The sequence below is a fragment of the Pongo pygmaeus genome, chromosome 3 (genome assembly GCF_028885625.2).
Source record: "Pongo pygmaeus isolate AG05252 chromosome 3, NHGRI_mPonPyg2-v2.0_pri, whole genome shotgun sequence".
NCBI lineage: Eukaryota > Metazoa > Chordata > Mammalia > Primates > Hominidae > Pongo > Pongo pygmaeus.
The window spans coordinates 195239120-195263443 of record NC_072376.2 but is presented as its reverse complement, the minus strand read 5'-3'; the positions used below and the strand labels follow the sequence as shown (position 1 = coordinate 195263443).

General features: G+C 37.3%; 1 long non-coding RNA gene across 1 annotated transcript in view; it reads right to left on the bottom strand.

The window, feature by feature from the left end:
* Window positions 1–5452: 5452 nt before the first annotated feature.
* The window catches only part of LOC134739489 (uncharacterized), a 663655-nt gene continuing 644783 nt past the window's right edge, over window positions 5453–24324 (bottom strand). Inside the window, exon 4 of the long non-coding RNA XR_010126183.1 lies at window positions 5453–5533. This is a non-coding gene — a long non-coding RNA (uncharacterized LOC134739489). The remainder of the gene's footprint in view (window positions 5534–24324) is intronic.

Sequence of the window (24324 nt, the reverse complement as noted above, 5' to 3'; positions counted from 1 at the left end):
TACAAAAGTGAGGATATTTTTGAGAGTGAAATTAATAATAGGTATTAACTGGACTACATTAGGTAAACAGCAGACATATCTGCCTTATTTATGAGAGATTGGTGGGTATTTTATTTGGCTAGATTTGAAGATGATGAGATGTCCTTTTACTCTACCAAAATCTGAACAGAGACTTGCCGCAATTATTTTGTCTATCACTAAAAAACATGACCAAGCAGAAGCGCTTCAACACATGGCCGTGAAGGAATAACTGGCCCTGGGTGTGTTCTCCCATCCTAAACAACAATAAAACTGGACACAATATATACAATAACTGTATGGAGGCAATGAACAACAGGCAGTGCAGGACGGATCTTTGAGAGAAGGGAAGTACATAAAGGGAACTCTATATTTGTCCTGGCTCCCTGCCTTGTGGCAGTTTCCAGATTGCATGCAAAGAAGTAGAGCCCAAGTAGAACACTGTGTTAACATTAAACAGAGGAGGCGGAGATCAGCCACCGGGGCTGCTGTAGCATCTGGAACGTGCATGGTAGGGTACCAGAAAGGAGGATGGTACAGGGGAGGGATAGGAGGAAGGAGTAGAAGTCTGTGTGGAGTCTCTGTGGGTCCTTGGCTAAGGCTTGTGTTGTACAAATGGAGGGCAAGATTCCATGTGATCAAGCAGGCTATTCTTTGTGAGGCTGAGAGCTAATCTCTCTGTTTATCTCTTTGATCATGCAGGATGGAGAGAAGTTGAAGCCAACCCAGTCTGAGTGGTAAGGGTGAAAGAGAGACATTTTATCATAATGAAAGTCTTCATTGATTAGGAACTTAGAAGGGCTCCAACAACAGGTATGTGTGTATGCACCTAATAACAGAGATTCAAAAATATGTGAAGCAAATGTCGACAGAAGAAAAAAGGGAAATTGACAAAATCACACTAATAGTTAGACATTTTTGACACTTCTTTCTCAGTATTTTGTAGAATAAGTAGATAAAAAATAAAGAAAATGTCAACCACATGATCAACCAGATTAAATAAATTGATACTTATAAAATGCCATACTCGGCCGGGTGCAGTGGCTCACGCCCGTAATCTCAGCACTTTGGGAGGCCGAGGTGGGTGGGTCACCTGAGGTCAGGAGTTTGAGACCAGCCTGGCCAGCATGGTGAAACCCTACCTCTAATAAAAATACAAAAATTAGGCTGGGCTCGGTGGCTCACGCCTGTAATCCCAGCACTTTGGGAGGCTAAGGCAGGCGAATCACCAGGTCAGGATATTGAGACCAGCCTTGCCAACATGGTGAAACCCTGTCTCTATTAAAAATACAAAAATTAGCTCGGCGTGGTGGTGCACGCCTGTAATCCCAGCTACTCTGGAAGCTGAGGTAGGAGAATCGCTTGAACCCGGGATGGAGAGGTTGCAGTGAGCTGAGATTGTGCCACTGCACTTCAGCCTGGGCGACTCCATCTCAAGACAAAACAAACAAACAAATAAACACAAAAAACAAAAAACCACACACACACACACACACCGTACTCAATAACTTCGGAGTACACATTTCTTTCAAATGCACTTAAAACATTTGCCAAGATAGATCTTGTGCTGATGCTGGGCTCTAAAATAGAATGTCTAAATAAATTTCCAAAAATAGAAATCTCACAAAGTACATCTCCAATGACAGTGGAATTCAATTAGAGATCAATCAGAATAGGAGATATAGAAAATCCCCAATTATTTGGAAATAAAACAACATGCCTCTAAATGATGCATAATGAAAGAATAAATCACAAGAGGAATTAGAAAATATTTTGAGTTAAATGATGATAAAAACACCATGAATAAAAATTTATGGAATGTAGTTAAAGCAGAGATTCAAGGAAAATTGGCAGCATTAAAATACTTATATTAGGCTGGGCATGGTGGCTCACGCCTGTTACCCCAGCACTCTGGGAGGCTGAGGAAGGCAGATCACCTGAGGTCAGGAGTTTGAGACCAGCCTGGCCAACATGGTGAAACCCTATCTCTACTAAAAAATGCAAAAATTATCTGGGTGTGTTGGCATGCCTCTGTAATCTCAGCTACTCGGGAGGTTGAGGCAGGAGAATCGCTTGAACCCGGGAGTTGGCGGTTGCAGTCAGCTGAGATCTTGCCACTGCACTCCAGCCTGGGTGACAAAGCGATACTCCATCTGGAAAAAAAAAATACTTCTATTAGAAGAGAAGTAAGACTTAAAGCTAATAATTTTAATTACCTCCTAAGTATCTGAAAAAAGATCACATAAAAATCAAAGTAAGAAAATGAAAGGAAATAGTAAAAATAAGAGAATAAGGCAATTAATTAAGAAAAAATAAAAATAAAGAAAATCAACAAATCCAAATGTTGATACTATGTGTTTTTCATAACGCCAGGTGATGACAGCTGAAATGTAAATGAGTAAGTTTGTCAGAGGAGCTCAGAACAAAGGCTCCAGAAGTAAGAACAAGTCTGAACTCCTCCTCCCAGTATTACTTCAGTGCCTCTGTCCATTCTCATACTGGTACCAAAGCTAATAAAATTAATGGGCTCCAGCAAGACTGATCAAGAAAAAAATCTGAAAATAAAAAATAATCGATATCAAAAATCAGAGAGGGAATATGATCACAATTCAAAGAGACATTCAGAGGATAATAAGGAAATATTATGGACATTTGTGTAAATACACTTTACGACTTAAATGAAATAAGTATATTGAACGACACTGTTTGTCACATCGACACATAGAGGGGAACAGCACACACTGGGGCCTATCAGAAGGCAGAGGGTGGAAGGAGGGGAGGATCAGGAAAAATAACTAATGGGTACTGGGCTTAATACCTGGGTGATGAAATAATTTGTACAACAAACCCTCATGACACAAGTTTACCTATATAACAAACCTGCACACGTACCCCTGAACCTAAAATAAAAGTTTAAAAAAAGTAAAACTCTGTAAATATTAACACAGAAAGCAGAAAACCTGAATAACTTTATATATATATAAATATTATATATATATATACACACATATATTTAAATTGCAATTAAAAAGCTCCCCACCAAGATAACTCTAAGCCTACATGGATGCTCTGGTGAATTTCTATAAAAATTTTATGAAATGTATAAATCTACACAAATTAGTTAAGAAAACACAAAAGGAGGAAATATTTAAATACTTTCCAACTCATTTAATGAGGCCAACAGTGTCTTGGTAATAAAACTTGACAAAAATATTTCAAGAAAATATAGAAACCAATATTTCTCCTGAATATAGACATAAATAAGTTTTAACAAAACACTATCAAGTCAGATCTAGGATTACATAAAATAACCATACATTATGATCAAATGAGGGTTTATCCCAGGAATGCAAGATGGGCTTAGCACTTAAAAAATCAATTTAATTCTGGTGAATTAAATTAAAGAAAAGAAGAAAGACCATATGATCATTTCAATGTATGCAGGAAGGAAAGCTTTTGACAAAACTGAACACCCTTTCATTATAAAACACACTTAACAAAGTAGGAATAAAAAGGAACCTCCTTAGTCTGAGAAAACATCTATGAAAAGCCTGAAGTTAATGTCATACTTAATAACAAAATATTGAATACTTTTTCCTTTCCTGAGGTCAGAAACTAGGCAAATATACCTTGTTCTCACCACTTCTATTCAGCATTGTACGGACAGTCTGGGACAGTACAATAAGTAAAGAGAAAGACATAAAAGGCATAAAGTTTGGAAAAGATGAAGTAAAACCCTTTATTCATAGACAAAATGATTGTTTACATAAATATTCAAAGGAATATATAAAAAATCTACTAGAGGGCTCTAAACTAAAAAATACGAAATATGAAAAAAGATTTAAATAAAAGGAGAGAGTTACCATATTCATGGATTGGAAGACTCAAAATTGTTAAAATAGCCATTTTTCTTCCAGTTGAACTATAGATTCAATGTAGTGTCCGTCAAAATCTCAAAAAGCTCTTTTACAGAAAATGACTAGTTGATTCTAAGCTATATATGGAATTGTAAAGGATCTAAAATGGCTAGAAAATTTCATGAAAAAGAAGAATAAAATTGGGGGACTTATATCAACTGATATCAAGACTACAGTGTTCTTATTGTGGTATTGATATAGGGATAATAGAATAGATCAATAAAATAGAATAAACAGTTCAGAAATAGACACATATGACCCATCAACGTTCACTAAAATTCCAAAGCTATTCAATTTGAAAAGAAGTGATTTTTTTGCTGTATTGAAATAATTGCGTGAACATATAAAAATAAATGCATTTCAACCCCTACTTCTCACTATGCATGAAAACTAATTCAAGATAAAACTAAAATTTAAGAGCAAAGTCAAGAAGTTCTTCTGGGTAACAGATAATTAACATATAATAGATAAGATGAGATAAAATATCACACTGTGATTTGCAGATTAATAATGACACTAAATGTAAAGAAATGGTTTAGATGAGAAATTATTTTTATGAAAGGAAGATACCCTAAAATGGAAATTAATAATGTAGGATTAGAACCCTAACATTTAATAATAGTATAAGAAAATTGGTCAGCAACAGTTTTTTTTTTTTTTTGGAAATTTAGGATAGGTAGAAATCCTAATATTAAGTGGAGCATTCGAAGTGTTAGGATTTAATTGCTATTTCTTAGGAAGAGGCCTAAAAATTAGCAGGAATCAAGAGGCTGTTGGGAAGGCCTTCTCTGGAATAAATAACTGGAAATGCAGTTATCTTTCTTGAAATAAAGAAATGCAATCCTATTTTGTCATTTATTATGCTAAATACAGTAAAGTCTTTAAGAAACATGTTATTAAGCCGTTTGCTGATCTACCTCTCTCTTGTTGGTTGCTTTGAGAAACCATGCAAAATCTTCATCCCGTATTAATTACCAATTTAATCAGTCAATGCTAAAAGAAAATCTTTTGCTTTAATTATAAAAGGCAGCTGCTGTAAACATTTGACGTGATGAATACCTTTGCTGATCTTGGGCAAGTTGTAATTTATTAAGCACAAATATGAGAAGAACACAAGTAGAGGCTTAAGCAGTAGTGACCCTCGAATACGCTATTTGTTAACTGGGTGGGTCCTGGTTAAAGGATGTGCTCCCTTTGTAAAAACCCATCAAGCTGTGCACTTATGGTTCCCACATTTGCTGAATGTATATTATGCTTCCAAAAAATTTCCCATAAAATATAAATTATTTCCAGAAACATAGGGAATTACCTCAATATTGTGTCAAAACCGAAAGGTTTTATACACATGTCTGGAAGAAATAACAGTTTTCTTGAAAACTTTTCCTCAATTCCCTCTACCTCTAAGAAAATATACCAGAACATCTAAAATTTTTATTAAATAGGACTTTAAACAAAATGGAGGCATAAACATTAGCTTTGTGCTTACCATCAGATTTAGAAACGTATATGCTACTTACCAAAAAGGTGTGTTCTCTCTCAATTTTGTGGCAGTTTGCTCATTAGAGTTGCCAAGCAGGGGTATTGGTTGTGGTACAAGCCTGGAAAAACAGAACAAATAGAAAAATTGCTATCCTATAAAACATTAATTTTATCATAACGGTATATGTTACCTATTTCCTAATGTATTTTTCTACATAACTGTAAAATGATAACTCGTTTGCTCAGTCATGTAACAAGCAATTGCTATCTTTGCATGTACCAGGTGGTACAGGAGATCTGTAGCTGTCTATTGTAAAACTTTTTCTTCAAGGAAATTAAGCAAACAAAGAAGTGTAATAAATATACCAAACTGATGAGTATCATAAAAGAGGTATAATCAAATGTTCTGGGAGTCAGGAGGCAGAAGAGGTGACTTCCAACGGGAGAGGTGATACTTTTTGGAGGAGGTGGGGCCTAAATGGAGACTGAGGATGAGTATGGTCTTCAAGGCAGGGCCTGGGGCAGGAAGACTGGATGGGGGGCAGCCCAAGTTCGGGGGACAAAATGACCAAGTTACAGAGTTTGAACATAATGGAAATAGGAGGGGAAATCTGATACATTTCAGTTTGATTGAAGGAATTTTTCAGAGGGATTGGAACTGAGGTGAAACTGTGAGAGTAGCGATTAAGTCACTTGTAACAACTCGGGCACTGTGCTAGAAATTCCACAGTGAAATTAGAAAGCTATGAACACAGGCCTCATGGAATTCCCAGCCTATGGAGACAAACTGATACAGAGGATTATAATAATGCATGATGAGAAGCAGAGGTTTACTGGGTGATCTGTAGCTGGGGAATCAGTGTGGTCCAAGGGTCAGAGATTTAAAATGAAACAAAACAAAACTTCAAGTCTCAGAAAAGTGATCATTAAGGCAATGAGGTTAGATGAGATCGCCGAGGGACAGTATAGAATATAAAGGGAGGGGGTATACGGACAGACTCCCATCTAGGAGGGAGGAAGCAATCAGAGAAGAGGAAGGAGTCTCTGAAGACTGTGGCGTGAGGAAAGACAAGTGACAAAAGTTTTATGGAGGAGGCTGTGTTCAAACGCAGAATGCTTTAAAATTCAGGCAAGGTTAATGCTGAAAAGTGGTTATTTGTCTTGTTTGTTGACTTGGATAGATTAAAAAACGATAATAAAAATTGTGGGGCAATAGAGCTGGCCTGATATTCAGTTATTCTACACACACCAGTGCCATTGCTCTCTTTTCTGAAAAGCAGCCTGTCTTGAACATCATGCAGTGATTCAGGACTTAGCCTGGCTAGGGTTCACAGATTAGAATAAATGACAAAAATAATCATTTCAAAAGCTATAAATTGTAAATATATAATTGCAGTGACTTCTCATTCTTTTACAATTACAGGATTTTTATTACTTGCAATTAGATGCCAAAGAAACAAACCAAGACAGTATCTAGATAAACTAAGTAACCGAGTGGAGGAGCAGTTGGTTTGGTTGTTTAGTCCATCCTAATGAGGAATTAGCCACAACTGATCACCATACAGTTAACCAGGAGGATGTTAGAAACTTCTAGATTCACTGTGATTTTAGCTATAGCTTATAGTTAACAGCCTTGATTTCTTCAAAATTACAGAAGATAGAAATAGCACGTTAATTTATGGAGAATAATTACTTAAGGGTGCTATTGAGTTTAGCCATGCAATCAAGATTATGGTTTCCAAATATCAAGTGAATTAAAATAATCATTTACTGTTAACTTTTCCCTTGCAAAAACCATTTTCAGCTTTCAGGAATTTCATACCCATTGCAAATATTTAGAAAAATAACTCAGATCTCTGGATTTAAAAAAATGAATATAGTATACAATTTAGAGCCATTCGTATTCTGTACGGGTTTATAAACAGTGGTAACCAAACTGATTATTTAAAATGGACTTAAACTGACTAATTTTTCTGTTCATAGATAGATATTTTTCTATATTCTGAGATTTTTTCCAATCAAGTCGCCTTAAATATATATTTGGGGGATTTTGATAAGAATCATAATGCAAACGGAAGAAGAGTACAGTGACCGGATTTCTAAAGCTCTACAAACCTATGGACCTGTATCATATCTGAAGATCAGAGGAAAAAGTGTCTATGATGAAAATAGACAGAGTGGAAAAAAACGGTTATTTCTGTCAGTGCTAAAAAGCTTAGAGAGTCACTGATTAAGGTCACTGCCAATTTTGTCAATGAGGAAAGTGCTTTAGCAAGCCTTCAGCCCCTCATCTTTGCCATCCTCTGTGTAGGCATGCGGATGACGGTACTGTCAGCGTGTCCACGTTCAAACACTGAGAGGATTCGGGGTTAACCAGACTAGAACTTTTTAGCAGAAAACTGAAGGTGTCTAAAACCAATTCCAAAGAATGCATTTTGTGTCTTCCGTCCCTTTATTCCCTGAAGGGCCATTATCATTGGCAACAAGAAAAAGAAGAAAGAAGGAGAGAAAAAATTAGCTATTAGCCATATTCACATTCATTCTTGGCTTTTCTGGAAATAAAATGTAAAATCTCCAGGAACGAGCCTTCCTTTAAAGATTTATTAATAGAATGACAACTGTTCACAACAGCTAGTAAGAGCTAAATCCCGTGCTCTAAGCTAATACCCAAACAGCGTGTTGACAATTGACAGCCAGCACAGCTTGCCTTGTTACTCAGGTGAAGTTTATTAAACAATTTTTCTATCTGTAAGCTCCAAAGAATGGTGAAAGATGCTTGTAAGTCAACTCCAGTAGTACTTGAATAATGTAACTGGAAATTAGAACAGGATAAGCAATAGTTATTTCACATTAGAACACACTTTATATTACTTTGTAAGGGTGGATTGATATGTTCAGACAAGCAGGTGTCACCAAGCCTTTATCTGAGCCATAGAATCACCTCACTGTAGAGCAAGTGGAGAACAATTAATGAAAGAGCGGTTTGCTAATTTGGCTTTGATAATTCAGAGTCTTGGGAAAAGGAGGGTGCCCTCTGAAAAACACTGACTTAAATGGGTGAGAGCAATGTAAAACACAAAGCTCTAGTTAAGGAATTGCCGGGCATTGAGATTCCCCATCTGGAATATTAGGGCTCTAAGATCTCAGTTCATACCCATACGGGCGGTTTAACCCATCAGCTTGTTGTCATCCTGTCAGAACTCCCCTATTTTATTTGGCCCGGATTCATATCTCAGCTCATTTGACCACTGACTACTTTGCTGTCGCCTCTAGTTGTTACCGGCACTGGTTTCCCAGTTCGTGGTCTAACTGGATTCTGATTATAAGATGTTTTGTATAGTAAGGTAGATCATTATTCAGAAAGACCATTGGTGGCTTACTGAGACACAACTCTCTTTCTTTTTCTTTTTTGCTTTCTCTCTCTCTCTCTTTTTGTCTCCTGGGTTATTCAAGTCTGTAGCCATTGGCACCCAAGTACACAAGGGTGAAAATGAAATCTCCACCTGGGAACAGCTTCTGACTCAATCAGGTCATTATCAGTGCATTGACGCTGAAATCCCTCAAACGCAAAGTATGCCCCTTATACTCCTGCAGAAATTCAAAGTTCAGCCTGATGGACAGAACTTGTAGTTCTTTGCCTCTTATACTTGAATAATGTGCAGTTTCATAGAGGCTAATGGATACTCACTAGTATTTGCTGAGTTGGTGGAAGATACTATTCATAAACTAATACTAGTGTGTTACCAGAATTCACTGAGAACTCTAAGCCAGGATTCCACTAAGACGTTTGATTACAACCTCATGCCTGAGAGCCTTGCATGAATCCTGCGATTCATGTTCACATGAAACTTGTTGGAGTTCTTGAAATCTAGGAAGGCGTATGTGGTTATTACTGCTGTTTTGGTTGCAAACTGACATGAATTAACATATTTGTGGCATTATTATTAGATTTTAGATTTGCTCATCATGGGCTGTGCTGTGTTGGTACTATATTATAATATGTTGATTGTTATTTTGTTTATCCCAAAGTATTTTGTTACTATGGGGTCTTTTTCCCTTGGAAAATGGAAATAGTCTGGGGTATGTATATCCGTAAGTGAGTCACAATCAAGAGGCTTGAGAATCACTGCCATAAAGAGATGGAAGTTAGCACACAAAAAGTTTCATAAGTAGGGGACCTGCAATAATGATTCGTGCCTGTGGCCAACTACCCTTAGATCTCTGGACCCAGGAGAAACGCTTAAAGGAACTGGGTACCCAAGGACGAGTGTCAAGGGCAGGTAACTCACTTGTTTGTATATTGCAGAGAGCCCAAATTTCTTTCAATTTTGCCTTCTTACTTATTCAGGTATCATGAGAACCATTAACTTTTTGCCTATAATTTGTTTTTACCTAACATTACTAGAAATGCATTCTCTACCCAGAATGTACATTACATTTCCTATTTGTCCTCAAACCAATGTAGCGTTTCTTCATGCTTTTTATGCATGATATTTACTGTCTTTGAGATTTTTATTTAGTAGTCAGTATTAATAAATCTTCATGAGAGTAGCAGAGTCATTGTGATTTTGTTAAAAATGCATTGCTTACAGTTCTTTGAAGAAGCATGAATGTTGGGCTAAAAAGACAAACAAAGGAACAAACAGTCATAGAAGCCATCTAATTCATCTTTGCCTTGGTGAAATTAATATATTCACTGAACTGTTAATTTTATTCTGAGCTCTATTCTTTCAAATTCTTAAAGTATTAAATTAGGGTTAAGGTAGCGCTTATAAAAGTTAAGAATGTATATAAATCAGCCCACAAATATAGCTACCTAGTTTCTCATAAAAACACCCCAAAAGTATTAACATTTTTCATGCATATTTGTGAGAGACATGATTCACGTGAGCATTCTTTCTGATGTCTGAGCTAAATTTCTCGTTTGTACCTGTATTTATGTCCATCAATAACTTCAGTGAGAACCAGGATATTCTTTACTTCTTATGGGATAGACTATTTTATAAAAAACTAAATCCACTAGAGTTACCTTTCATGTTTCATATGTTTTATTCCCTGGGAACAGTGCTCTATTGCTCTAAACTGGACATAATATTCTAGTCATCAAAATAATCGAGGAACAATAAGAAAAGAAATGTAATACAAGGTCATATATAATATAATGAAGTAGCAATTTAGAAAAACACATCATTTTTATTCCATTTTTTATTGAGAAAACACATGGAAAAGAAATTTGCTACAGTGCCTGGCACATTGTAAGACCTGAAAATATGTTTTGTTTTGTCCCCTTTTTGTCTTGCTTCTCATAGCAGCTGGCTCTGTGACAAAGCTTGAGATATATTTTTTTCTGCAGGGAGGCACTTTTGTTAATGAAGTTTAAAAGCTTAGATTGGGGTGAGAAAAAAGAAAACGGTGGTATTGATAAAAAGAGATGGAAAGGGAAATTGAAAATATATTTTAGTGTGTTATCAGATAAAATGATTTACAGGAATTCTAAATGTTCTATTGCATTTTATGAGAAATATAGTAGCATATGGGAAAATGGTTTTAGTTTATGGCCTTTCATGACCCTAAGCTCTTAGTTTCATATTTGTAGAAAAGTGTGTATGTGCGCTTGTGTGTGTTGTGTAAGTTTGCGTAATTAAAAGACATTATCCTGCTCCTTTTTAAGCTTAATTAAGTATCTATTTTGTCTTTAAGAAACGCTTTGAAGAGATATCACTTTGTAACACCTTATCAAATAATGACAGTATCTACAAAACACGTCTTAAACATTAACACAAAATTTAACAGTTTCCACCCAAGCCAAATACAAATCAATGTTGAAGAGGTGAGCATAGATCAGAAGAGGAGGTCATGGGTTCAATCTGTGGGGATATTTCTCATAGAGACTCAAAGCAAAGAATACAGAAATCACTGTGGCAAAATTCCACAAATGAGTTATCTTGCTGAGAGTGAAATTATCCTATACTAATTGTATGTTAACAGAGAAACTCACACAAAGGATAATTTCACAATAAAGTGATTACTTAAAATAACTGGGGTAGGTTGGTCAAAAGAAAAAGAGGAAAAATAGAAGTAAAAGAAATATTTTCATGGTACAAAATATATTCTTCCATTAAACCATCATGAAGCTAACCATATCAAAGACAATGTTTGAGATGTTAAATGCTGTCAATAAATTTACTTATCTGTGTATACTATAGCCATTTTGACAAGTCATGAACTTAGAAGTATTAGGGATGTTGGAAGATGGAAAGAAAAAGGAAAACCAGAAAAAGAGAAGAAACTTGAACAAATAGGTAGTGGTTGAAACACTCAGCAAGTTCTAGCCCTGCTTGAAGTATTGTCCACATAATGAATATTTCAGGTGCATCTTGAGATCCTTATATTTTTCAAAGACAAGTAGACAAGATGTATTTTACATCTGTTAAAGACTTCTGATTGGCATACATGTTGAAAGACTGCCTCAAGATCGAAAGGCGGAATGTTCCTCAAAAGCCATAGCTATGAAATATTTATTCCGCCTTCTTTCATGGAAGAGACTGAATTGACTTTGTGACATAAAGCTCTACTAATAATGCCAGCAAAATTACACATCCTGTGTTAAATGACTATTCTTAAAAGGTGAGCCAGGTCTTGTGTGTTGTAGATGATCACAAAGAATAATGCAAGTTACAGTTTACAGTGTTCTTGTAAAAGATAATGTATTTTCAAGCTTTATAGCACAAGGGACACAAGGTCTGCTGAAGATTTCTTAAGAAAGATACTGCTGGATGATGTTTTTCCCCAGGATTGTTTAGTTTCTTTCTTTTTAATTTCAAAATTACATTTTTTTTGATATCAACCCCTGTTTGTGAGAACCTTTTGTGTATAAAAATGCTGGAGCGATACCTTTGAGTATACTTTTTATTAAGCAAGGCAAAGACTTGTGTGCCTCCAAATATTGCTCAAATCTCCAAAGCCAGCTGAATAAATAAACATAATGTGATCTGTAGCCCAAAAGTCTGCAAATGACTCCATATGATGTTAAAAAAACTATGATTCCTTCTAAGTATTTCTTGGAGCCGATGATTAGCAGTTTTGTTTAAGTTCTGGGACCCCGGAGCCCCCATAAAAATAACTTTGAAATATTATATTATGTGTGAAAATTTTACACACATGCACATTTATAATCAGCAGACAGGGCCTCTGCCCTTCGTCAACCTGATAATCAACCGTAGGGTCTACTCAAACATGAAAAAAATAAAAGATGGAGAACTTTAAGCACATAATCTCAGAGCCATTTAGAACCATGTGTATTTCTGAAATCCTCTATTACCACAAATCTCTTGGTTGTATTTTCTATGGCATTGTCTGTTTCTCATTATCAAAGTCTAAAGAAATTTGATACAGTCATGTAACACTTGGCGAAGGAGTGTTAGAAAAACGCATTCCAAAGTGCTCGGCTTATCTTTTCTTTCCAAAGCAGTAACTACTGTCTGGCTTTACTCTTCTGGAGAAGCCAACTGGGAGGGCGGAGAGAAAAAAAAATCAAACCAAAGTAAATTAAGCAATGGCCCTTTGCCTGAAATAATCACAGATGTCAGCTTTTAAACAATGCATTGTAGTTAACAGGCGCTTAAGGCAACATTAACAGGGAGAATTCCTACTCTGTAAAGTCACCTTTTGCTTATAGAGTGTGTACCATGCCATTCTTGAAAGCAGGTTTAAGATGGAACCAGGCAGAATAAGATGATATGGGCAAAGTCTAAGGTTTGCATTGCCTGTAACGGTAATAATCAGATGGCAACCGGCTTCAGGAAATCAGATTATGAGTTCCCAGGGATGGTCTAAGGGACATCTTATTCTTTATTTTGGCCAGAACTCAGGGACCACATGTCATTCTTTCTTAAGAGTCAGGACATTAAAGAAGTCTGAGGAAAAAAATGATAAATAATAGCTTTGAAGGAAGTTTTGTGTGTCTTACTCCAACAGGTGTTTTTTTTTCTGCTCATGTAAATTAGTTAAGTTATTCAGATATTACACAAATAGTATTCAGACAATTCTAGGAGCACATATGATCAATTAAGATAAAACTCTGTTTTTGCAATTCAAGCTTTTAAAAAGCATTATAGTTAAAATACACTGCAAAGACATGCTGGGATAATTGGTTGTCAAAGTACATTGGTACCACTGAGTAGTCTTAAAATAGCAGGAAATGCAACTGAATACTGGAAAGGAAATCACTATTTCACTTCTTCAAATAAAACATATTGCACCTCTGAGTTCACAATGGGATATTTGCTGAGAGCCTGTAATTAACTCATAATGATGAGAACCACAGTAATAGACATTTGCTTAGCAAAACTTTCACGTGTTTTTATCATTTCCTACTTTTTTGCTATTTCCTTGTCAGTTTTTTATTAGCTTGTCACTATTACTCAAGAAAATAATGGAGAAAGGGGTGAATAATTTTTCTAGAAAGGGACTATTTTTAAATGTTATATAAAGAAAGGACACTTCTTGATAAAAGCTATCATATCGTCAGATAGTTCATATGGCATAAGGAAAAATGAGGGATTTTTCTTTTTTTTCCGAGAGAGGAAAAAAAAAAGAAAAAAAAAAGAAAAAAAAAGAAAAATATCATCTGAACAAACATCAAAAAAAAAAAAAAAGAGACCGAGTCTCACTCTGTCACACAGGGTGGAGTGCAGTGGCACGATCTTGGCTCACTGCAACCTCTGCCCCCTGGGTTCAAGTGATTCTCCTGCCTCAGTCTCCTTGAGTAGCTGGGACTACAGGCGCGTGGCCAAAAATGAGGGAATTTTGACATATATGTAAAATTATTTTACTTTGAAAACCCAGAACCAACAAGACCAACACGCCCCTCAACTGAAGACCACCTACAACAGCTGCTTCCTGCCTCCTCTCCTGCCTGTCTGGCACACAGCTGTTGGATTAATCTCCCCAAATACCTTTTCATCATGTCACTCCCTTGCCCCAAACCCTTCAAGAGCTGCCCAATACCAACAGTACAAAGCCCACATTCCTTGGCCAGGCATTAAGCCCCCCGTACAACTGGTTTCAATTTTCTTCTCTTGCCTCATTTCCCACTATTCCCTTATAATGTAGCAGCCCATGTGAATTCTCTGGCCCATCTAGTCAATCACCTTTGAAAAAGCTGTACCTTTCTTCTTTTGCGGTCATCTCCTCAAGCTGTTCACTGTCTGGGATGCTCCCCTCCTCCATCCCCTGGCACATCCTTCAGTGCTGGTCTGGATCCTAGCACAAGCTGTCAGGTAGGATTACCTGTTCTGCAAATGCATCCTGGCTCTGCATGAGATGTCAAGCTCCACGCGAGCAGGAATGTATCATATGCTTCTCTGTGTCTCCTATCATTTTTAGCATAGTATCTTGTATTGTCCGGCACTGGATAAATAGCTATCGGTTGATATAACAATGGTTTCTCTAACACAAAAAGCATTAGCCCAGCATCCGATGTGCCTCACTAGTGTCCTTTAGAAATAGCTGGTTCATTACCAAAACCCCTAATTTCTGCCCCCCACAAATTTTCCTATAACATCCTTAAAAGTAAGAGCAAGGCAAGGAATAAAGCAAATAAATCTTGCAAAGTATTTGGGCTGAATTTGCAAAACCTATAAATCTAAACTTCATTTATTGCATATCAAGACATATGCCAAAATTCAGGAGGCCGAGGTGGGAGGATCCACTGAGCTGCTGCACTGAGCCATGATTGCACCACTGTGCTCCAGCCTGGGTGACAGAGTGGGACCCTGTCTCAACATAATACATACATGCCAAAATTAAATGATTTTAATACATGTGAATAGTTATTCAAACACTTAAAAATACTCTACATATTTAGAAGTAGCTGAATGCAGCGTATGTTCAGGATCACTGGGTCCAGTTTTGGCTATGAGTGTGATGGCCTGGCTTGGGGAGGGGACTCTGGTTACAACTGCCTAGCAGGACTCACTGCTTCACATGTCTCTCTCTGTCCTTTCTTCTCACAGCAGACAGAGCCATGTTTCTCTAATGAACGTCAGGCCACGCCACTCCTCTGCTTAATCCCTGCCAATGGCTTCCCCATTACACCTGCATAAAAATCCAGTCTCTGTCTTTTTTTTTTGGTTTGGGAGAACAGGGTCTCTCTCTGTCACCCAGGCTAGAGTGCAGTGGTGTGATCTCAGCTCACTGCAGCCTCTGCCTCCCAGGCTTAAGGGGTTCTCCCACCTCACCCTCCCCAGTAGCTGGGACTACAGGTGTGCACCACCATGCCTGGCTAATGTTTGTTTGTTTGTTTGTTTTGTAGAGACGGGGTTTCACTATGTTGGCTAGGCTTGTCTCAAACTCCTGACCTCAAGTGATTCTCCCGTCTCAGGCTCCCAAAATGCTGGGATTACAGGCATGAGCCACTGCACCTGGCCAAAAATCCAGTCTCTTTTCATGACTGGCAAGGCCCTTTGCTCAGATCTCATCCACCCCTCCCCTCACCTGCCCCCTCCAGCCACCCTGACCTTCCCTCTTCCGTCTGTCTTTGTATTTACTGTTCACCCAACCAAAACCTCTGCCCTTGATCTTTTCCTGGCTGGTTCCTTCTGTTCATTCTCAAACATGTCTCTTCAATGAGGTCTTTCTTAATCGTCAAATCTAAATTCAGTGCCTCTCGTGCCCTCACCTTACCCTCCATCACATCACCCAATTTGAAAAAATATTCCCTACTGGTATCTGAAATAATCTCAATTATTAAGTAATTTACTTGCCTATCTTCTTCCATTAGAAGTAAACACCAAGGAGCTTAGTATCTTTTCTGTTTTGATCACCATGGTTTGCCCCAGAAATTGCTTTGGCATGGAGCATGTGGTCAATAACTATCTGTCAAATGAATAAACTTGCCTAAAGTACACAGCGAGTAAGTGACAGAATAAGCCCTGAAACCCAAGTCTGCCTGTCGCTATAACCACTGTGGTGCTGCCTCCTACTCTGTCCAGGTGCTGCCGTGGCCCAGACTCCACTTCACCATCCTTATGCTGAGTGCCAACCTCCTCCGGTGTGTACAGAGCAGAAGCTGGGGATTCAAGATAAATACAACAGAGAGAGCCAGTATGCCTGTCAGTCCAGGAGGAGCAGCCTGCCCGGGGAATCACACAGGACTGGGACCACAGAACCTCATGCCACACCAAGAAGTCGTCCCAGAAGTATCAGCTGGAGGGACAATCACACCAAATCACTTAACTTTGTTAGAAACAATTCGGCACTATTGCCAGTGCATAAGGCATGGGCATTGATAGAACGGGCAAAAAGGGAAACATCTATGTGGGGTACACTACAGAAGATAAACCAGCAAGATTTACTCATTCATGAGATATTGGAGAGAGTAGGTGCAGGCAATAAAAAAATCTCAAATGGGTTGACTGGGAAGATGGGGGTGTCATTGATAAAGCTCATGCACTTAGAAAGCAGAGGAGGCTTTGCAGATGAAGCCAGGGGGGAACACCGAGGACTGTTTTAGATTTATAGGTCTTGGCATATTGTTGGTGCTCAGAAAAGATTTGTCCAATGTCCCAGATTCCCTTGGGAAGTTAAGAGGAAGGAGAACATTGAGGTAGGGGTAATTGTAAATTCCTCAAGGTCTGGGACCATGTGCCCCTCCCTCCCTTCCTTCCCTTTCCTTCCCTTTCCTTCCCTTTCCTTCCCTTTCCTTCCTTCCTTCCTTTCTTCCTTCCTTCCTTTCCTCCTTCCTTCCTTTCTTCCTTCCTTCCTTCATTCCCTCCTTCTTTCCTCCCTCTTTTCCTTCCTCCTTTTCTTCCTTCCTTCTTTCTTCTTCCTTCCCTCCCTCTTTTCCTTCCTTTCTTCCTCCCTCCTTCCTTCCTACCTCCTTCTCACCTTGCTTCCTCCTGTCCTCCCTCCCTCCCTCTCTTCTTTCCTTCCATCCTCTCCCTTTCTCTCCTTCCTTTATTCTCATTTTCTCTGTTTTCTTTCTTTCCTCATAGCACTTGATATACAACTATTAATATGACAAACACTCCATAAATACTAGTCACATAAAGATTTGAAAAGCAAGACTTAACTAGTTTCCACATCTTAAATATCATTCATGTTCCAAAGAATTTAGCATAGCATGAAGAATAATAACCTTAAGTTCAAATAGATCTGCCCACAACACTTTTTAAATATCTTAGGAAATTATGATTCACTTTCCTTATTTGAAATTGGGAGCCAAACAAACACCCATAGGGTTCTTCCGAGAGTTACGAAAAATAATGTACTTGGGATGGTAAGCAGGATGCTTGAATCATAACTGACACTTAATAAGTGATGAATCATTAATATTGCCTCAATTTTCCTCATTTCATGTTGGGCTTTTGAGAATTGTTATATAAGTTTAGAGAAGTACATGCCAATCTTAAACTTGAGCTAGTAATCTTACCTTATCTTCATTAGAAAACATCTATCAAGTGTCTAATTTCATGTGATATTTTGAAAGTAGAACTATAAAATTAAGGAGTAATGTTATTACTACCAAACTTTATCCAAAACACAAAGAAAGCTTACAGTGTCTAATAACACAATAACAAGTTAAACGTTAAATTTTACTTCAACCTATTTCCACCGGCCCATTTATGTGAATATCATCTTCTTCCCTCTAAAAATAATATTGCATCAACGTTATTTCACAAAGCAGAACAGAACTCAGTGCTTGTATGTTTATTTTCTGTTATATTTCTCCATATTCGCTTGTCTGTCTCAACCACAGTATATATACCCAACCAATTATTTCAGTTTCCCTGTAAAGAAGCAAAAGTAGAAAACACAGCCTTAAAAAAAAATCCATTCTTGCCAATATTCCAATCAAACCCTTCTGCTAACTAACGCGTACTCTGTAGTCTCTATTATTAATCTGAGAAGGCGGCCTTTTGGGGACAGAGTATTCCTCATATAAGTTCATCACTAGCTAGCACTGACATTGATCATTTTGTGATCCCTCACAAATGATGACCAATTTAAAAATTAGAAAAATATTACATAAGAATACCACAGGGATTGACTTCTTGGGCCCTACTGACTTAAAATTACTTGAAATGTTAAATGTGTTGGAAAAGAGTAATGGAACACTACCAAGTCTCAGACAAAGTCATGCAGATTATGTTTCCTGGTACAGAGACTGCTTTAAAGATGTAAACGTCTATTATGGCATGATTCGGCAACAATTTATTTGCAATTTAACAGCATAGTAAAGTCAAACGTTACCATTTATTGCCAGTTGGAAAGAGGAAAAAAATGGGAAACTCTGTGTCTAGGGAAGAATTCTGTAGTTTGGCACATTTGCTGGTTCTTAAATTAACTGCTTTTCTGAACGAGCTTGCCTATGAGTGTGTGGTAGCCCAGTGTTCTTCTGACTAATTCGGATTGCTTGAGGCCATGGAATCATTGAGTGGTTCCATTCATGAACAGCAGATGATGTATGACAAGTCTGTAATGCTCTTAGGAGGAAGTTAGCTACCAAGAGCTGTACTATACCAGACGGGGTTTTGATAAAACTTCCATCCAGGCCACAAATTGTAGACATTGATTTGAAATAAATTGTGACTGATGATCAGTCGATGACGATTTCCATAATCATTATGCCGTCAGTAATTTATCAAGGTAATGATATTTGTGTCCCCGATGTCACATTCATCCTGTACTAAGGGACTGAAGAACATGCTGTGATTTTTAAAAGCCCTTATTAAGAACCAACTGGTTGTGTTATACTTCCAACGGTAATCAGTGGGATGGCTACAAGTGAATAAAACATTTAAAAAATCCTGCTAGGTTTGTAATAAGATTCTTTCAACAAAATCTTCTATAGCACGAAGGCAGAGATCTTATGCTTACAGCATTTTAATTAAATCTCCCTTATCAAGATTGTTCAGCATAGTTTGCCAATATGCTTTGGAAAGGGCTATTACAGCACGCTGGGCAGAGCAATCTGCCAAAGAACCTCCTCTTAACCCTCCTGGACCATTTTTTTTCCCCAGTATATTTCGTTCTGTTTTAGATTGCTGTTATTTCTTAACAACTGTGATTCTTCAGCATGTGTATAGTCAACAGATGCCTCCACATCCTGCATTTATTCCTGTTAGATTTCAAAATTGCTGAACAATATTCCCACCCTTATTCAGAAAAAAAGCTAATGACATTAAACACTAAATGTCATAAGTATCTCTTCACCAAAAGGGAAAGTGAGCTGAGAAAGTCAACGAGAGTGATATAATTAACACAATTAACAAACGTGTTTTGAGATTGCCATTATAAAATGAATTATGATTAGATTGCAAATGTTATAGGATCATTTATATTTTCATGGGACATGGTTTAAATACATATAACCCAATACAGTTTTGAGAATTTCATGAATAATTCTAGTTTGGCAATGTAAAAGTTTAAAGTTACAATAAAGCAAAATACTTTGGTTCGAATCAGAAAATAGAATAGCAGATATTTGTTTTTAAAACTCTATGTATCCAGTTTGTGGAGACAAATTCCCATGAGGAGATCAGGCATCTAACTCATGTCCAGGAGATCCACAGTTAGAGATCAAATAATCAATAAAATTACTTGACATTGAGTATATAAACTTCAGTTTTTCTAAACACTAAAAAGTAAGTAGATAAAACTATAGATCTACAAATGCCTATTTGTTTTAGAAAAATAAATGCCTGTCTTTCTAGTCTGAGATAACTGGCATAGCCCTGGGATCTCATCTCTTAAGGTATTTGCATACTGTCTGGCTTTGGTTCCTGGCTTTTATAATTTTTTCTTATTGTGGTAAAATACACATAACGTTTATCACTTTAACCATTTTTAAGTGTAAGATTCAGTGGCATTAAGTACTTTCACAGTGTTCCGAAACCATCAGCACTATGCTGGCTTTCTTATTTTTAAGCTGTTGCTCATCTTCACTTTGTCACCTGTAAAACAGGAACCAGGATTATAATAGCAACTTCATATTGTTTTGTGAGAATTACATGAGATGATATGTGTAATGCTTGCCTGGTATATATGAAGCGCTGAAATATTAATACAGACTCTTGTTCTTTTGAGTTGTTTTCTTCTAATGTAGACATTACCTAACTCTTTTAAGAGCAAAAATAATTACTGGAATAGCACAAAGGAATAGCTTACATTTATTTTATAGAGAAGGCTATGTATTACAAGTGCTTCCACAAATATCTCATTGGTACCTCACCATAAAACCCCTTGCAACAAACAAGAAGGCCAGATTTTGTTTTTTGATTTTAAATAGGAAAAGTGAACCCCATGAAAAAGTTTTAAATAGGAAAAGTGAACCCCCTGAAGGAGTCAATGATTTACCCAAAGTCCCACGGTCAGTGAGTGGTGGAGGAAGGACCTGAACCTAGCACCTGCCACTCAGTGGGTACCCAGTTATAAATGTTTGTTGAATCATAAACGAAGGAAAAGAAGTTAAGGTTTCTGACATTAAGTTCTCTCTTCCTTCTGCCACACAACACTGACTTATTCATGTCCAGCCAATCAGGTGTCCACACACCACCCGATGTTTTAGTGTCCCGCTTTTATTTAGTACTCCCATTTGCTAAGACCTTCTCTTCTAAGGTACTAAAAGCCTGAGGATCCACTGTGGGTTCTTGCTTCTTTAAATTCTTTGAAGTGAACTTTCTCTTGGTTTGGCTGGAAAGACGTGCCCTGAGTTGACTTTTCTCTTGGTTTGGTCAGAAAGAGGTAAATTTGGTCATTAAAACTGGAGCTCTGAATTTGATGGTCTGCTCAACAGGTAGGCAAGTGGCTTTGGAGATCGTTTAAAATCTATGACCCAGGCTTTCTTTGGGCATGTAGAAGATATTTGTCAAGAGGCAAACAGCTTTGTAGACTTAAAATGTCGCAGTGGTCGCTGTGTTTTATGTACTTATAGGCTTCTGAGCAAGGTTTAGAATTCAGAGGATGATGAAAGGGGTACTGACCCTACACGGTACTGATGTTTTCCTAAGCGTGTTTAGTTAGGTAAATATTGCTTTTCCTTACTATGCTTGTATGCTTATTCTTTTTGAAAATTATTGTTTCAGTATGAATGTGCATGCATGTGTGTGCGTGTGTGCACGTGTGCGTGCATGCGTGTGTGTGTGCGCGTGTGTGTGCGTGTGTGCGTGTGTATATGTGCACGTGCACATGCGCACACTGTTGATTCAGTGCTTGTTGGAATACCAGGAAAAGGAGGGCTTGTATCTATCCTACAGATGGGAGATCTTTAAAAGCATCAGACTTGAAGTGACACAACTCTGTCTAATGGTTTCACTCTTCTGGGGGGTGCTAAAACTCACCTTGGGCTATCCTGATGGAGCACCTATCCCATGAGGGTTGTGGTGTATTTCTATGCTGGGTAACTCAGACTTTGGGACATGGAGTGCTACAATCAACTATGTTCTATGGGTTGAACTTTGAGAGTGCTGGGAGGGGTAAGGCATGAATGCTAAGGCAATTTGGAACCTGCAAGTAGGTGGGTTTGCCCCAAAGAAAGTTAGAAAGTCATATTACAATAGTTTGTAAAAGTATTCTCTCAGAGGAAAGTGGCCCTCAGAGGAACAAAGCCAGGAAATAAGGCGGTCTTGTATTGGAGAAGGAGGCTGACACTTGAGTATTTTCTATAAGAGAGGTATCTCTTTGGGAAGTGGGTTTCCTATCACTTGCACCAGAGTGACCTGAGATTGAAAATGCAATTCATCCTTTTCCCATTCCCAGCTTTATCCCGTCTGTTCCCTCCAGCAGCAGCTAAGCATGGGAGATGAAACGGCTTCACCTCCAGTGGCGATGTAATTTGAAAACTAAATAATTTTGGATGCGTGGAATGGAGCGAAGGAGAAAACTGGAAATAAGAGGCAATATACTTAACTATTTTAAGAGAAAGGTAACTTGGGCTGTGTCTTAAAAACACTCAGTGGAACAAAGGATGCTTTATTAGAGTAATAGAAAATAAATTCTAAGACCAATATTTCAACCATCGTATTTAGAATATTTTAATATTAAAATTTAAAATGTAGAACACATTGGCACATCACAAAGCAGCAGTAATTCACCTAGTTAAAAAAAAAACATGTAGGGAGAATACCTGTATTTCACGCAAATAATATTTTTATAGCAATAACATGGTTTGCAGAGTTGTAAAAATTATAATTCAAAATCTAAAAAACCTCTCAATATAACAAGTACTACTGTACTATAGAAATATGGATTTTTGCTCAACTTTTAAAGTTTTGAGAAATACAAATTTCCTATGTGGCTTTTTCAAACAAATGCCATTTAAAAATATTTTAAATGTCATATGAAAGAAGCAAATACCAAAATTTATTTCTAGACATATTTCATACAAAAATGTATCAAATTTATATTAACAGCATATAAGATGACTTATATGCTATTAAAATTTAATCTCTTGTTAATCAAATCATGTTGACTAACAAAGTACATTAAAGCTGTTGAAGATATCATTATAATTTTTAAGTAAAGAAAGGGTTACTGAGAAATAGGAGAAAAATGAGAATTGAGAGTCAGGAGAGTAGAAAGAAGTAAAAATAAAAATAAAGATAAAAAATCAGCAAGGAATAAATAATGAGTGAATGAATTGGGAAATATGGGAAGGAAAAGGAGGAAGGAGAATGGTGGGAGGGAAAGAGAGAGAAGGGAAAGGCAAGAAGGGAGAAAGAGGATTTAAATTTGACAAGGAATATTCAAGGTCGGGGGCTGGAGGAAGACTGCGTGTGTGTGTGTGTGTGTGTGTGAGAGAGAGAGAGAGAGAGAGAGAGAGAAAGAGAGAAAGAGAGAAAGGGAGAGATGCTTTGAATCCCAATATGCAGTCGAGCCAAACATAGCAGCCATGCCTAGCTAATCCGCCTTCCTCTTAAAGGGGAGTAACATTAATTTTGGTCTTTCATTCAACCCATGGCAGAACTATAGAGATTATCCTTGTGTCTGTCAGCAGATCATAATGGGTATTCCAGAATTTTCTAAGATAATTTAGAAAAATTCCAATGATGTCTGTGTAATGTCATACAAAAGGACGTGGGGGAAACTCAACATACATCAACTTGAAGGATGACACCATCTTCCATTAGCTTGCTTTTGCTTTGACTTTTTAAGTGGCTTTTAAAAACATTTTTGAATTTTTAAACACATTAAAGAAATACTATAATGCTTTTTAGTGTGTGAGTATGTAAAGTACATTTTTTTCTGTAGCATAATTGAAATCTAATTAATCATTTTCTCTAGAGATGTTTTTAAAGACAACTTATTGTGACAACAATAGGAAAATGACTTTGCTCATCATTGCTGAAAATGTTTCTGTTGGGGCAACAATATAATTTTATGAAAGCTTGCACACATTTATTAGTTATAGTCACACAATTTACAAATGAAATTAACAGTCCAACTGAGATGCCTGTAAACTCTCACATCTTTCTCAGAATAAGAATTGTTTCTTCATCTTTTAAAACAAGAAACTGATTTATATAGCCATTTCAGTTATACTAATGTCTTTTCCATTCACAAATTAGGGGAGTAATGTTCCTCCTTTGGTTGTAGACTGGAATATTAAGCACTTTTACTTATGACTGTGTTACCACTGATATAATTCTCTGGAAGACCCCTCACTGTAGCTGAAATGTGAATGCTTGGTTGTACTGTTTATGAGTGAACTGTAAATTTTAATGTCAAATGGTTATTTTCTGCTTATCCATCTGTAGCTCACAAAAACAAATGGATGTGTGGGTTGTTCTATACACTGGCTCATAAAGGAACTCGGATTGTGGCATCAACTCAAACAATCCCTAAGACCAGCCTGTTCTCTCCACGAGAATTCCAGAAGCAAAAATGTTTGGGGCTCCTGGATTACTAC